Genomic DNA, 17,204 nt, shown 5'->3' with positions numbered 1-17,204 from the left:
AGTGGCTGGAAAAACAATTCCACTTATGAAAACAAGTTGAAGCCGAAATTAGGAGAAGAAACTACCAACGGGCCAAGAAGGGAGGTCAAGACCGAATCTGTCCAAGCACTTAGAGGTGAGATAAAATCTGATCCTAAACCTCAAAAATCCAGAGAAATAATTTATTTTAAGTGCCAAGGAAGAGGACACGTAGCCTGCCAATGCCCAAATAGAAAAATCATGGTATTAAAGGGTGATGGTGAGCTGGAATCCGCAAGTGAAGAAAGTGGGGCTGAAACCGAGCAAGAGGAGGATTACAATGAAGATGAAGTCGAGCCTGTAGATACATCTAATGTCGAGTTGAGCTTGGTTTCAAGGAGAGTACTTGCTGTCTACGAAGATGAAGAGCAGATACAAAGGGAAAACATCTTCCACACTCGCTGCGAAATACAAGGTAAAATTTGTAGCATGATTATAGATAGTGGGAGTTGTACTAATGTGATAAGTAATCTTGTAGTTGACAAATTAGGCTTGAAAACAATTAAACATCCAGAACCTTATAGATTACAATGGCTTAATGATAGTGGTGAGATGAAAGTAAACAAACAAGCCAAAGTAAAATTTAATATAGGTAGATATGAGGATGTAGTTTTATGTGATATTGTACCCATGATTGCTGGACATATACTATTAGGTAGACCATGGAAATTTGATAAAGATGCTACTCATTTTGGTCGAGAAAATAGTATTGTTTTCAGGTTTCAAGGGAAGAAGGTCAAGCTGGAACCATTATCTCCTAAAGAGGTTTACAAAGACCAATTACAAATGCAATAAAGGAGAGAAGCCGAAAAGCTCAAGGAAAAAGCAAGTATGGCACCAACGGCTTCACCGTCCTTTCAAGAAGGTAAGATTGAGGTTGCTGACCAAGGTAAGGTTTCTAAGGTTCATATTGAGTGGAAAGATCAAGGGAAAACCGAAAGAGAGGGAAAAGGAGGTGGCAAACCCAAGTGCTTGGAGAAGGAAGAGGAATCCGAAGGTTTGCGCCAGTCCAAGGGAAAAAAAGAAAAAGAAAGAAAGGAAAGGTTAAGTAGCAATTTTTATTTGAGTTTAGGGGATATTAATAAGGTTATTGAGTGTAAGAAACCTTTGCTGGTCATGCTTTACAAAGAAAATTATTTTAATGATCAAACTAACTTTGAAGAACTTGAATTGCCAAGTTCAATGATTTCTCTTTTGAAGGAATTTGGAGATGTCTTCCAAAATGAAATTCCAAGTGGACTACCATCCAATCAAGAGGGAAAAGGTGAGCTTGCTGTCCAAGGTAAGTCTTCTAATACTCAGGTTGTGTGGAAAGATTTTAATAAAACCAAGAGTGAAAAATTTGGTGCAAAAGCCGAAAGTGAGGAAGGTGAGATGGCATTGAGTGAGAAAGGAAAAAGAAGACAAGAAAGGAAGAATATAAATTTTTATCTTAGCTTTGGTGATGTTAATAAAGTAATTATGAATAAGAAATCATTGCTGACCATGAATTTTAAAGATACTTATTTAAAGATGTCTTTATTGCATAGAACTTTATCTGCATTGTTGAGAGCTTTACTTAGTGGCAATTTGAAAATTTGGGAAATATTGTTTGCTAACTTTAAAAAGTGTAATTTTTACCATAATAAGCATGTATTTCTAGATTTTGTTGTAATAGTGTTTGATCCAGGAGAATTGGTTTGGTTGCACTTACGAAAGGAAAGGTTTCCTAAACAAAGAAAGTCAAAGCTCATGCCGCCTATGGATGGACTTTTTCAAGTTTTGGAGCCGAATAACAAGAATGCCTACAAGCTTGATTTACCGGGTGAGTATAAAATGAGTACTGCATTTAATGTTGCTGATTTAACTCCTTTTTCTGCAGGTGATGATCTTGATTTGAGGACAAATCCTTTTCAAGAGGAGAGGAATGATGTGATTCCGCCCGAGGCCGCTCAACCGATAACCCGCTAGGGTGCTGACTCGACACGGATGAAGACTAGGCCAATCACAAGAGCTCAAATTAAGAGATTTAAGGACAACCTGGGGGTATTTATACAGAGGGTAAGCAATCTCAACAAAGCTTTTCCATACTTGAAGATACAAAGGCTATTCTAAGCATCCAAGTGGTGGAAGCCGATACGGACCCGGGTGACGGTTTTGGCACATTTTTGGAGCCCGGGAAGCATGAAATGGTTCCAATGCTTTATGGGTTCAATACATATGCCTAAGAGGTCATGGAATCAAGTTAAACCAGCCTCAAATGCAATCAAAAAGGGCTTGTACGGACAGCTTCAACAATTTGGCCGAACTTGCTGTATTGCTTGCTGGCTTTACTGTATTTTACTGTATTAGCCTTTTCTTATTTTTCCAAGCATGGGCAACGTGTGGGACTTCATATTCAGCTTATTTGGCATCCTACAAAGCATCTAGAAGCTGATTTGAAGCTCAAAGAGGTCAAAGATTGATCAAAGTCAACTTGATCAAAAAGGCTAGCATTTTTAGTTTCCTAATTTGTTTTTACTTTTTGTTTTAGGAAACTACCATTACTTTTTGGCTTTTATTTATTTATTTTCTGGAAAAGTAACTTTAGGAAGGTTTTTATTTTATTCTTTCCATTGTAAATTAATTAATTCCTAATTTAATATAAAGGAATTAATTAATCAAACTTAGATTAGGAAAGGAAGTATAGTTTCAGCCAACTAGGTTTCTTTATGTGTGGTGGCTGGTTTTCTTTATGTTCTAGGGTTTTATTTCGTGGCTTTGTAGCCTATTTCAAGGCTTAGTTATCAATAAGAAAACAACTTTGATTTGATAAAGAAAATACTTGTGAGATTAATTATCTCTTTGTTCTTTGAGAACACCTAAAACACCATTAGAGAATTGGTTGTTTTAGCTTGACTTATCAATAGGTTTTCCATCCCCTATTGTGGCGTCTACATTATACCAAGGTTTCTAACCATAGGTTGGTTAGGGGTTGAGGTCCATTCCATTAGAACTTGAACTTAATTGAGATCCGGGCTAATATAATACGGGTTTAGGAGCAGGTCGTCCTAGGTTCGTATCATATTCACTCCAACCACTCCAAATGTTTGAATTTCATATTACCCATTATCCAAAACACTTAATTTCAACTTTAAATTCAATATTCCATAACTTTGATTCATTGAAATAAAGAGTCATTGCTTAATTCTCAAGAATTCAAGTGGAGATTAACTGTTCACCTTTTCTTTTCCAGTTTAGAAATCTTTCACTACAAATGTTGGAGTGGCTTTAAACAAGCAAAAATTTAAATATTTAAAGCTTCTTTGAGTTCAGTTGTTCAAGTATTTGATCTTTCTAAACTTTAATTTCAAATAAATGTAGAGATTATGTTGATTTTTGTTGGATTTTTGAAGTAGTAATAGTGGGTGGTGCTGAATTTTTCTTATTGGAAGCTTAAATTGGATTTTTTTTATGTTGTTTGGATTGGGTGTGTGTTATTTTATGTTTTTGAAGCATTTTTAAGCTTTGCGTATCTTCTTCTACCTTTAATTTTGGTTGTTGAGATAGTTTGCAAGTTGAATTTTGCTTGTTGGAAGAGTTTGAGGTTTTATGCCTATTAAGTGCTTGTTAACTTGTGATGTTTAATTTGAATTGTTAAATTGGTTCTCTTGAAGTATTTGGAAGTCCTTTGTATACCTTTGTTCTGTTGCAAAGTTAAAGAGGATTCGTTGGTTGTTTTGCTTATTTTTGAAATGGGTAAGAAAACTTGTAAAAATAAGCAACCTCTTGTTCCTAGGGCAAAATAGAAAAAGACAAACAAAAGTCTTCCAAATCCTATTCCAAGGGAAATGATCATTTAGCAAAGACATTTCCAGAGGATCAATTAAACAAAATTGCTAAGGCAAGTAACTTATCCATATGTTCTAACCTCTTATCTACATCACATGAGAATGAGGTTACAAAGCCACAGGTTTTTCCAATTACTTAAGCATGTCCATAAATATTGAACAATGTGTATAAAATTCAATCCTTAATTGTATTGTTGGCAAGACATCGAACAGTCTAACTCGTCCGTCATTAATTACCATGGTGTGTAGAAAGATCACAGTTAAAGTTGATCCCATTTAAGATCCTATTGGACGGAAAGGGTTGATTAATGCTAGGGGCAGTAAAAACTATAAAATGTAAACCGATGACAAACATGAACCTTCAAGGATGGGCATTATTGATCTGAATCCAAGTGTACCACCACCTCAAGATTTTTATGGGTCAAAGATGATATCCAAGAGATTACAAGGGTTTGCTACTAAGCAATTGGAGCAAGTGCAAACTCATAATACCAGAGAAGATCAATAAATGAAAGAGCTTTTTCCCTATCATTTTCAAAAGTCTAACTCCTCCCAAATCCAAAAATAGTGCTTTATTGATATTTGAAATGTAAAAGCTGATGATGAACAACATTCATTGTTAATGGGGGTGCAAACTCAAGTTAAACATGCAACAACGATTCTTTAAGAAGATCGTGTATAATGATCGCTTATGAAGCTCAATTTTTCAATGAGTTAAAGCAACTAATGGAAAGCAATTCGAGAATGTCTCATTCTTCTTATCAAGAGAGTCTCTCCTCACCTCCCCCAACACCCCCCCCCCCCCCCACACCAAAAATCATCTTTCCAAAGTCGTGGCAAGAATATCATGGTTGATGACCAAATGAGACTGAAGAATTCTGTCATAGTTATGATGAGGATACCCTTTGAGGGATGAGGAATATCTCACCCCCAAGTAATCTTTTTTTTCCCTTAAATTCTTTTGTTTGTGCAAATATTGATGACAATGTTTAATTTAATTTTGGGGAAGGATTTACTAATACTGGGTTGTGTTTTGAAATTGTTATTTTTCATTATTAGTTATTCTTGACGTTGTTTATGATTCCTTGGTGTTTTGGTTTTGTCTTTTACATTTCTATGATTTGCCTTTGATGTTAAATATTGATGATGATGTTTGGTTGTTAGTGGGTTCCATATAGTTAAGTTGTTAACTTTCCGTTGATAGGAATTGGTTTGGGTATTTTAGCTTATGTTCAAAATTTTTCAACTTTAATGGTTTTGAGTCTGGTAAATATGAAAATTTAAAAAGATTTTTGTTTTTGAGTAAATGCTAAAGAAGAAAAAAAAATTACTATTTTAGTTTTGTTTTCAATCTTTTGGAAAATCCAAAAAGAGTTTTTGTTCTTAGTTTGGCTTTTACAAATCCAAAAATATTTTCAACTTTCTAATATCTTTGTTTTTCCTAGTTTATTTTAGGCTTTTTTTAGGTAATGTTGTTGGCTGATGATGAGATCAGAGGATGTTGCCAGTTTAGGTGGTAATGGACTGGTTATATGTTGACTTAGTTACCTTAGGTACATTCTCTTGTTATTGTTTCTAATCATTATAAGCACATAATCAAGTTAAGTATAATTTAGATTGTTTCCTAAGGAAGATTTGCATTAGCTTATGGTACATTATTTTGTGTAGCTCTAGAACTTGCATGATCTTTTCTTGAAGTTAAATCCTACATAATTTCTTAACAAGAGAAATGATTTAGGCCATTATTATTTAAGATTGGGCCTTTTGTTAACCCTATCTTTTTCATTATATACCACTAGTACTATTTTAAGCTTGTTTAGGATGCATAATTACATGTTTAAAGCATTTTTTTTCTTTTAACCTCATCTATCATGCCTTTATAAGCCTTTCATGATTAATTTTATCCTACATTTGGATGTCTATTCGCAAGATTTAATAAGTTTGGCGTTGTGCATCTCTAAAAAAAAAAATTGCAGTTTAATAGGATTAGATTCTCGAATAAGTTTTTGAAAATGTTATAAAGTTATCTAAGCACATATAATATGGTGGATTGTTTTGCTATAAGGAGCCAAAACCCTAAGATTCAATGAGTGTTGAGTGGTTTCTTTTTTGTGATGGAAAGTTTAAAGATTACGTAGATAAGTTGCTAGATAGGAAGGGAGATAAGTAAATTTGCATAAGAGTATTTTGTCTTTCGGTAATGCATCATTACGAAGGAGTACTTATTACTTGAGCACATTGTCATTGATTTTTAATACAAAGTTTTCTATTGTGTTTATTTACTTTTCCCTTTCTTTGTTTGAGTTTTTCCCCTCTAGTCTTTTCATTACAAGCTAATAAAGACCTATTAATCCCCATTTTTTGCATTTTATTCTATATTAGTGGAGAGTTTAAGATCATATCAAGCATATGAAGCTAGTATTTAATTTTAAGGGCTTACTTAGTGTAGATGCATATAGAGGCATGATTTTAAGTACTTTGACTTGATTTTCATACACACATTAGGAATAATAGCTTGTAGAAAGGACAATGGGGTTTGAGGTTGCATATTAGCTTGGGGGTGTGATTAATGAGCATTTTACTGACTAATCTAGCCTATTATAGCCTCATTATTTGTTTGTTTACTCAAGCTTATGGTTATTTGTTATATGTTTTACTTTCTTTTTTAGGGAAAGCTTCAATGGTGAATTTTTTGGGCATTAAATGCTTAAAAATTGAAGTTTTAGATCTTATTGGAGCATTGAAGTTTTAGAGCTTATTGGAGCTTTTCTTGATTTTCAAGCAAAGACTTGGAGAAAATCTTAAAGATTGAAAACTTTGAAGCACCAATTTGATAAAAACATAGCCAAGTTAGTGAGTATACTCTTTTCCATAGAGTGTACATGCCATTCATAAGGTTCAATTTGATGAAGATGGCATGCACATGTACACACCAATGCCATTAATTTCCCCCTATGGTCTTTAATTTTTACTAACACTATGTTTGAAATGATGAGATAGAAAGGAATAGGAAGGAAAAGATTTAAATCTTTTGTTTGAATGGTTAAAATGAGATGGAAAGGAAAGGAAAAGGAAAGAAAAGGAAGAAATTAATTCTTTTATTTTAATAAAGATTGTTTTCCTTACAAAATTGATAAGAAATGTTTGGAAAAGGGAAAAAAAGACTTTTAATGAGTTTCTTAATATCTTCAAATTACCCTTATTATTACTATATGAAAATATTTATTGTCTTTCTTATCCTGTCCATTCATTAATCATTCAAACAACAATTATAAACAAATACTTTTCTTTCCTTTCATTTCATTTACTTTCCTCATGAACATTTCTTTTCTTGTCTTTTCCTCCTTTAAATCCAACATAATGTAAGTGTTGGATAAGGCTTCTTCGATATTTAATGAAGCATGTAATTTGCAAATGCATCTTTATAAGCCATTTGATTCCATCCAATGGAGGAGATTAAGCCTAATAAATTAAGGATTATTAAGGCTTTCAAGAAAGGTGGCTATATTATCCCTAAAGAAGCAAGACTTTGGGGGGCTTTAATCTTTGTCTTAGAAATAACACCACAATTTAGAGAGAGAAAGTGATTTTAGAAAGGAAGAGCCCAAGGCTTTGGGTTGATTGGAAGAGCTATCTTTACCTAAAATTTCTCTTCTTCTTTATCTCTTCTCTCAATTTCTACTTATTTTGTAATATAATTCTTATTATTTTGCAAAGACAACTTTTGAATTTCTTGAATTCTATTATTTTTTTGTGTTTTCTTTTGTTTACTTCTATGAAAGACTTAATCTTTTATATAGAACCTTGATGTAGCTTGGATCTTTAAATTGGTGAATTAACTTGGTTTGTTTATCGTTTAATTTATCTCTAACTATTTGTGTTTCATTGGATTAATTCATATTAATACCTCATTTGAATGAGAATTTAGTTGGGTGCTATTTAGATTGAACAATCAAATCTAAAGTAAGCTTAATAACAATCTAAGAGCTAATTTAAGCTTGAGATAGTATTTTAGGTCTTAGGCAACCTTGAATCTTAGTTTGAATTGAGTTTGTGAGAACTAATTTGGCTTGAGTAATTGGAAGGGAAATTAATTGCATGGTTAATTGGAAGAATAGGAAGAGATTCCAATTTGAGTTAATTATCCATATATCTTGCTTACCTTGATATAGAGAGTGAGGAAATTAAAAAACCTTAATTGATAATTGGAGTGGAATTGATTATAAATAACCAAAATTAAGTAGTCACACAACATGTTCAAGTTAAGTCAAAGTCCTATAGTTTTTAACTCATAGATTTCAAAAAACATTTGTGTGGTATTGCTTTTATCTTCTTTAATTTTGCATGTTAATTGTCAATTTAGTTTAGATTTTATTGAAATTTGTTCTTGATTTTTTATTTCCTAGATAAAATTAATTGGTAAAAATATCTAGCACTTAGCTACAATAGAATTTTCATTTTTAATAATCAACTCCTGTGGGACGATACTCTTACTCATTGACTTTATTATTTGAGATATTCATGCACTTACAAGAGTTAAAACAATGAAGTTTTTGGCTTCGATTGCTAAGAATTTGACATTGTCCAACATTGTCAATTAGTTTGCCTAACATGCCTTGATATATGATTGGTATGTGAAAGATAAATGATTCATTGATGGCCAACATTCACTATCTAATTTTTGTATGCATTAGCTTCTAATTAGTTAGGATTAAATTGTTTTTATCAAAACCATAAACCCTGTAGCATATGCATTACTTCTCATATTATGGTTAAATATATACTTGTACATTATTTTGATATTGCAGAACTATTTTGGTAAGAGTGCTTAAAACAATTATGGTTATATATATATATATATATATTTTTAAAGTCTAGTTGGGTGGCCGAGTTTGGGAGTGAGGCTCTAGATCAAGGCTTGAATTTAAATTGGATTCGGAACTATTTGGACTGTTTTATATGTATTTAGATTTAATTTGTAATGGTTTTATAGTGTGACTTGTAACATTTAGGAGAATTGGCATGTTTCGTCGTTGACTCAAACATGTTTTGGCACTTTAATTCCTGAAACATTTTTTTTTTTTTTTTGTACGTTGATCCCTGAAATCAAGTTTTGCTTTAAAATTTGTTTTTAAAATGCCAAAATATATTTAGTTTAAGGAACATTTGTGCAAGAAAAATTTAATTTAAAGACCATTTATGCAAGTGAAATTTAAGTCCAAGATCCAAAGTGCCAAACATTCGAGTTCAAGGATTAAGGTATTAAAATATGTTCAATTCTAGTGGGATATGTGTCAATTACCCTAATAGTTATATTATGTTGGATATTTTGGATTGTATAGTATTAATTGGTGAAGTTTGGGAAAGCAAGTCATTAAAAAGTAAATAAGCTTATATGACATAAATATGCAATGAAGCACTTCCATAATAAAGCAAAATAAGAAAGGGCTAAAAAAAAGTATATATTTGGAAGAATAAAAAGTAGTCTATCCGATGAACAAAATTGTGGATCTAAAAGAGGATAAAAATAGCATATATAAAGAAGAGTAGAAAACAATGTGAAAAAATGAGCTAAAGAGCTTATCTAGATGAACATAAAATAACATATATATATATATATATATATACATACTACAAGCATGTAGGATATTCTGTAAAAAGAAATATTCATAGACAAATAAGGGGACATACATAATCAAGGTATAAATTAAACAAGAAGATATCAGCATATACTTGAATGTAAATAAAGGACCGAAGCTAGATATGCGAAGACAAATGTACATACTCTTCTACACATATATATAAGGAAAGAACATAATACAACATAAGCATGGTGTTCATACAAGAGTGAGTATATGAGAATATATAAACAGCAGCCATGTGTGATAAATATTCAAGCATAAAATTTCCCCTTTTTTTTTTCAAATATGGAGCAAAGTGGAGAAAATACTTTTAAGAGAAGGTTGGGAGCAAATTTTATAACATAGTTAAGAGTAGTCTTTCCCTATTATCTAAGAGAGATAAACTTGGTAAACTGAGCTTAGAGAAGAAGCATGATGTTTTGATGAAAGAATAGTATGCATTTATGAGAAGAAAACTTAGAATGAGAGACTCCTTGTTAAAGAGTAAGGCAAAACACTTTACCAGATTACTCTTTTAATAACCAGCAAACATATTTTATCCACTAAATAATATTAGAGTTTGGTGTAGTTTTGGGTTCACTAGTCCGAGAATGTTGTATACAAGGTGTTAGTATTGTGCACAACCCTTAATCCGAATTTTAGTTTGGTGTTTAAGTGATTTTTGTGTTTATTTTGGTATGGTGATATTGAGATTTGTTAAAGTTTTTATTTGGAAGGAAGAAAAAGAAGAAGATGAAAAAGAAGAGAAGATGCTAAGAATAGGCCACACAAACTAAACAGCACAATAATTTTATTTTTCATTTCATTGTTGTATTATATTGGTACAAGACTTGTCTCACATATGTGAAATATGTGTGAGACCAAATGGAAGTCTTTAACATTCAAAAAATATATATTTTCCACCCAATAATCTGAGACAAAATGTTTAAATATCAGCTGCACATATAAGTGTCTAAAGATGGTAAAGGTTGGTGAGAATTTGAATTCCAAAAACTATATCCTTCCAAATTGGGTAAAGCTCCTTTGACCTGCTGGAAGGCTAGGATATCTTCATCCAAATTGCTTGAGTTTTGACATATTGAAGACCAGATCCAAAGGAATTGAATAGGGTTTCCAATTCTTCTCAAACCCATGGCCCATAGCTGCTAGAAATATTAGCAGTTATGCCAAATTGCAACATGCATATCTTGGGCTTCCCAAATCCTTTTTGAGTCATTTTTTTTACTATATTTTCTTTTAGATGTATTAAAACATATCAAAAAAATTATAACCCGATTCAAACAACCCAAAATACGTTAGCCCCCACAATGGACCTATGTTGCTGGAAACCTAATTTCCAGCACATGGCCATTACCAAACAAAGAGACAATTCCTAAGTTAAATACCACAAAACTTAAACATTTAAAAGACATTAAAAGGAACATAAAACATAGATATAAATATTATTTTAAGATATTCAACAAAATATTTCTTGTAAAAAAAGAAAAATGGTGCAAACCTTGGTAGATTTTGGCTTACACAAGGTAGCAAGATTACCACATTTTCAACAAATAATGAAAGACAAAAGCAATAATGTGGTTAAAAGAGCAAAAATGTGATAAAGATGATTATTTTTAGGCGTGGCAATTTAGATTATAACACGGTGACACGATTCAAAAATGATACGAAGTTAGCAGATTTGGATTTATTATAAATTGGTTTGGATCAAATTCGGATCAATACATTTAACACGATTAATAAACATGTCAGTTTTGGATTGACCTACTTAATCTAAGATTGATCCAAATTGACCCTTTTAATTAAACGTGTCAATTTTAGATTAAACAGATCAAATCGAAATTGATCCAAATTGACCCCGTTTGACTAAATGTGTCAATTAACATGTCAATTTAATCCGACACGATTATAACTCATTTGAATTATAATTTTAATATGTTAAAGTTACTATTGATAAAACTTTAACTAATATTATTTTATTGCTAAATATCAAATAATCAAACATATTTAAGGTTGTATCATTAATTTTTTAATAAATTAAAAATTAAAAATTATTAAAATAATATTTAGTTACTTAAATATAATATGTTTAATACATGTATAAATTTACGAACATTAAAAAAATAAAAATTAATATGCCTAAGAGTATTGCAGATGTAGAAAATTAAAAAAAAAATTATTAATAAAGTTTTTTATATTATTTTTAGTAAAGCAATATTAGGTTTATTGCTTATATATACATTTATATTTAACTATTATATGAGACTGTTATATTGTTATATCATATGTAATCTTATTATAAATTTGTAACTATAATTATATGATTTTACAAATATATTTTAATTTTGGATTAATTAGTAATTAAATTATTTTTATTTTATATAAAATAATTACTTTAAACAAGATAATTTATTTAATTTGATAAATTTCGTGTAAACAGTCCAATCTCATGTAAATTGATCAGTTTCATATAAACAAATCAATTTCATATAAGTAGGTCAACTTCATATAAATAGATTGTGTTTATCTAAATTGATTTATTTAATAAACGGATTATACGATCATGTTAGATTACCTGTTTATTAAAATGAATTGTGTTCGAGTTGAATATTTTTCATATAATTAATAAACAGATCATATTCAGATTGAACAATTTCGATATAATTAATAAATAAATTAATAAGAATACGAAACAATAACCCAAATTGTCATCCGTAATTGCTTTCCTTAATTGGCACGAAGAGAGAGTGTTTCCAAAGGATTTTTTGAAGTGTTGGATTAGTTGAAGCTTTTATTCGGATCTAGCCTAGCTTCTATTCGGGTCTAGCCTGGAAGTAAATCCGGATTGGACAACATTTGTCTTGCTTTTTGAGTTGACATGACCAGCTTGCTTTGGAAATGTGAGAGAGAGTGAGAGAGATAATCCCTTGGTTGGAGAGAAAGGGCCAAGTGATTGTTACTTATGGGAATAAATGTTCCTTCAAAATAATATATTTTTCAAATAAAGATGTTGAATATAGTATTTTAAATATATAATATAGATTTACAGTAGAACGATATGATTTTAATATTATATATTTTTTATTAGTTATTAAATAATATTAAAAAGGTAAAATTTAAAATTTATATATAAATTTATTAAAATATTAAAATTTTATTTAACAAAAATAAACAATGTTAAAATTTGATAATTGATTATTATAATTTTAAATTTTAACTATTGATTTGACCTAGAAATTAAAAAATTATAATATTAATCCTAATTAAAAGTACTTTTATATATATATATATATATAGAGGCAAAACGTATAACACTCTAAAAGTACGTTGTTATATGTATAATCTGGATTCTTTCGTAGGAATTAAGAGGGAAAGAGAACCACTAAATATACAAACGCATAAATATTTAACAATTCTAACATAAAATATGCTAATGGAATTATGATGTAGATTTAAATGTATTTTTTAAAAAATAAAAAAATATATTCATATTTAAAATTATATGTATCCTTAAACGAATATATTTGAATTCACATTATAATTCAATCAGAATATTTTAATAATAGATAAGCTGCTTAAGTACATATATCTAAGGTTCAAAAAATCGATATCGATGAAAATATCGAGTGTTTAAAATACAAAAATTTTCATAGAAATATCAGAAAATATCGAATATCGATAAAAAAAATTATAAAAAATGATGGAAATTTGTTTTAAAAAATAAAAATTTTTATTAAAACTTTAAAATTAGCTTATTTAATTCATCATTTATCAAATTAATTATAAAACTTGCTAAAATATTGAATAGATGGTATATTCTTTTTAGTGAATTGATTTATAATAAGCATTAATAATCATAGATGAATTATTTTTAATAAAAATATAACAAAAAATACATATATAATAAAATTATTTATTAACTAAAATATATAAAACGATTATTACAATTACGTTGTAATTCATAAATATCATCTTAATAGCACATAAAATTTTTGGGTTGTTGAAAAACATCAGTTTTTTCTTCATTTTGATTTTAAGATGTGAAATATGAGAAGTAGTTATGAAAATATATATTTTTCCGATAATTTTGTATCTAATTATTAATATGCCAACCATATGAATCTTGCATTATTGATTGACTATGTGCATAACTACTACTTTTTGATGGTTGAGTTTAAAATTATACCCATAAGTTGCTACTTGATGACATTTTATAAATATGAGTTTGAGATGGTACCAATGAGTTGCTACTTGATGACATTCTATAAATATTCATTGAATAAGGATTATGAAAATGACTTCCAACCCTCATAAATCCAAAATTCATATAAATCTGATTTTCTTCTTATTGTGGCATCTTCATTATAGATTTCTTTTTACGTTTATAGTCTTTTCCAACAGCACCATATCCTTTACCTGCATCTCTACTCCCATAATCTTCATCTTGTGTTGCATGTGTGTAATATTGTTCACCAGTAAATGGGCTTAATCCAACTTCTCGATTTGGTGATTCTCTTTGGCCACTACCTCTTCTAACTTCTAATTCAGATAATTTATTGAAGTTATCTTCATCAGCACTAGAGCTTGAGTGACTATTAAGAATTTCAAACTGTGAATGTGTACCACCTGATAGAGCTGAAGCATTAATAGTTCTAATTGGCTCTCTTATAAGCCTTTAAAATGAATTACCACTACTAAAATTTACTTCTTCAGCAATCACTTTTTGAATATTTATTCCTTCTTTTTTAGCTTGTTGAGCAATCTTTGGATCAAAATTCTCTTCATAATCATCTAAATGAGCATCTCTAATCCATTGGTACATTTAGTTGCCCTCTTCATCATCATCTTCTATTATAGTTTCAAATATTATTGTTAGATCCAAGTTTTGATGATTTTCTTCTTCAGCTTCCATACCCCTCAACTTGAATTTCATATTATAATAACAATAGACTAGTTTTGTTTATATTACTAAATATCTTAAAAACAACTAAAAGGTAAAAAAAAAAAAAAAATTATCAATGAAGTTAATTTGATAAAAAAATTTACTAAATATCAATAATATTTATAAATTTTTTTTTTAAATTATAAAATTCCATGGATATTTTCAAAATTTTAATGGAAATTTTAGAAATTTCTATGGAAATTATAGATTTTTTAACCAAATTATTAAAGTTTTAAAGTGGATATTTTATGAAAATTTCGATGGGTGTTATGAAAGTTTTATCCATTTCCATTTCGAATCTAAATTTTATTTCGACCCCTTCAAAAAAAAAATATCGAAAAAATTTCAAAAAAATATCGGATATTTTAAACCTTACATATATCTGTATATAAATATGGAACAATATATATATATGTGTTTGAACCATATATATACAAATAAAATATATATCTTTGTAAAATATGTAAATAATCTCATATACACACACACATATATATATTACTTATATAAAAAAAAAAATTAATAATAAAATAGTGGTAAAAGGGGCTTTGGACTTGGGCTTAGGGATTGGGCCAAGTAAGACAACTTATCCAAATGGATTTGCAGGAAGATGAGCATGTTATAATTAACTGGACTTAGGTGTAAATTTGTGTAAGTTAAGCTCCTTGCATGAGTTGGAGGCCGAAGAATAAAATGGCACAGATATTTTAATTTGGTTTTCTATACTAAAATTGGCCGATGATCAATCTTAGTTTAATTTAATTTATTTTATCATTATTAAGTTAAGAACCCTAGTAGGTAAAATGAATTTCAAATTAAATTTATATTTTAAAATCCATGTCAACCATATTATTCCCCAACTAAAAATCCCATTTAAATAGGTTGCGAACTAACCATTACTTTTTATTGCTTAAAATTATTATTTTAAATAAAATATGTATTTTTGACCTAATGGATTTTTATATCAAAATTTGATATCAACATTTTTATTGAATTATCTTCTAAATATTATCATAGTCACATGAAATCACATGCTATATTAAATTAAATCAATATAATATTGAAATATAAAAATAGATTTGTCTTTGTACATTGAAAGAGAAAATCAATTTTTTATATTAAAATAATAAAATAATCCTTAAATCTCTTTTTATAGTATTGGCTTTCTAAAATAAAAAGCATAGTACTTTTAAAGAATCTATAACGAATGCTTTAGTAACGTTATTATTAATGTTAAAAAGAAGATAATTAGATATAATTATTTGCATTCCTATGAAACAATTTAAATAACAATGATCTTTTATGACAATTTATTCATGTCTTAATAATGTAGAAAAAGCAAAGGATGATGAGAATTGACCAAACAAAAAATAATTGTTGATGTCGAAATTCAACTAGCCTCTGACTCAGCAAAATACTAACATGCGGACTGAGGATATGGCAACTGGAGTAAAACAAGAGGATGAACGACAGGTTATCTAGGCACTGGTGTGGTACCGGCCAAAGGTGCTCCGACGCTCAAATTAGACGATGAACTATCGATTTTGAAGTATATGGTGTTGGTTGATTTCTCATACCTTAAAACGAGATGCCTTTATATCTTTATAGTAGTTTGAATTTGAATATTTTGAATATATTAGATAAATTAATCTCAAAAGGATTTTGAAGGTTCTATTGTCCCGATTCGAATTTGATTTGATTTTCCTCTAAAGAGAATCTCAATTGTTGCCTTATCCGTTTGAGTTCTGGTCTTCAGTATCTTTGTTAATAAAATCCCGATATTCGTTCAAAGATAGTTTGACTCGTATCTTTAGTTTGACTCGTATCTTTTATTTATGTCGAATCTCGGATCTAAATTATATCGGATCTCGAGAAATTACATCGGACAACTTTTATTTTGTCTATACTTACTAATCTCCTTTATCGAGGTTTCGTTGTCGTTACAACATTTGATGACGTGTAACATATTGATGATGTATATCCTTGAACAACTACGATTGTCACACGTGGCGACTTGATTTTCATAACATGTCATCAGTTGATTATTTTACCCATACAACAATCACAATGTAAGAAAGAGAAAGACAGTCTCCCCCAATCCAAGGGCAAGTTATTGGACACCTTAGAAAATTTGCCTTGAACTGTTTCTTCCACACTTCAATCCAAATTTACATTCATCCAATCGATGAAAAATAATTCAAATGAACCTTTGAAATAGTTGCACTTACCTTGATGCCTATACCAACGAACGACTAATACTACCAAGAGGATAGTAGTTTAGTTGAAGAAAACTAATTGACTATTATATTGAAAGTTATGACTTAACTTTTGATAAACTGTATTATTGCCTTGGCTTGAGGTTTATAAGGCTTCTAGGAAATCTTTCTCTTTTTATTTACCATAAAAATAAAAATAAAATAAAAAGTTCGTTAACAAATTTAAAATTTTAAAAAAATAAAATAAAACAAAAGAAGGAGGAAAGGAAACGAGCAGTACTTTATGCATAATATAGTACGTAAGAAGGACAATTATGAAACCCAGCTGCCCCAACTGCTGCGATAGATACTGAGAGAATCAAACGGTTGAATTGTATCCTCATTTTCCCTCCCTTCCTCCTCATGCCTCTTTGTCTACCGTTTTTATTGGTGACGACAAAAATCAACCTGCAAATGTGCACATCTTGGCCAACTGACCAAATTAATTGCATACCAATCTTTTTTTCTTGAACTATTACACCTGTTTACACTTTATCGTCCAAATTAAAAAGCGAGTTAAATTGCCTCCTGAGCTTTCATT

The sequence above is a fragment of the Ziziphus jujuba genome, chromosome 9 (assembly GCF_031755915.1).
Source record: "Ziziphus jujuba cultivar Dongzao chromosome 9, ASM3175591v1".
Taxonomy (NCBI): domain Eukaryota; kingdom Viridiplantae; phylum Streptophyta; class Magnoliopsida; order Rosales; family Rhamnaceae; genus Ziziphus; species Ziziphus jujuba.
This window is presented reverse-complemented; position numbering follows the sequence as displayed.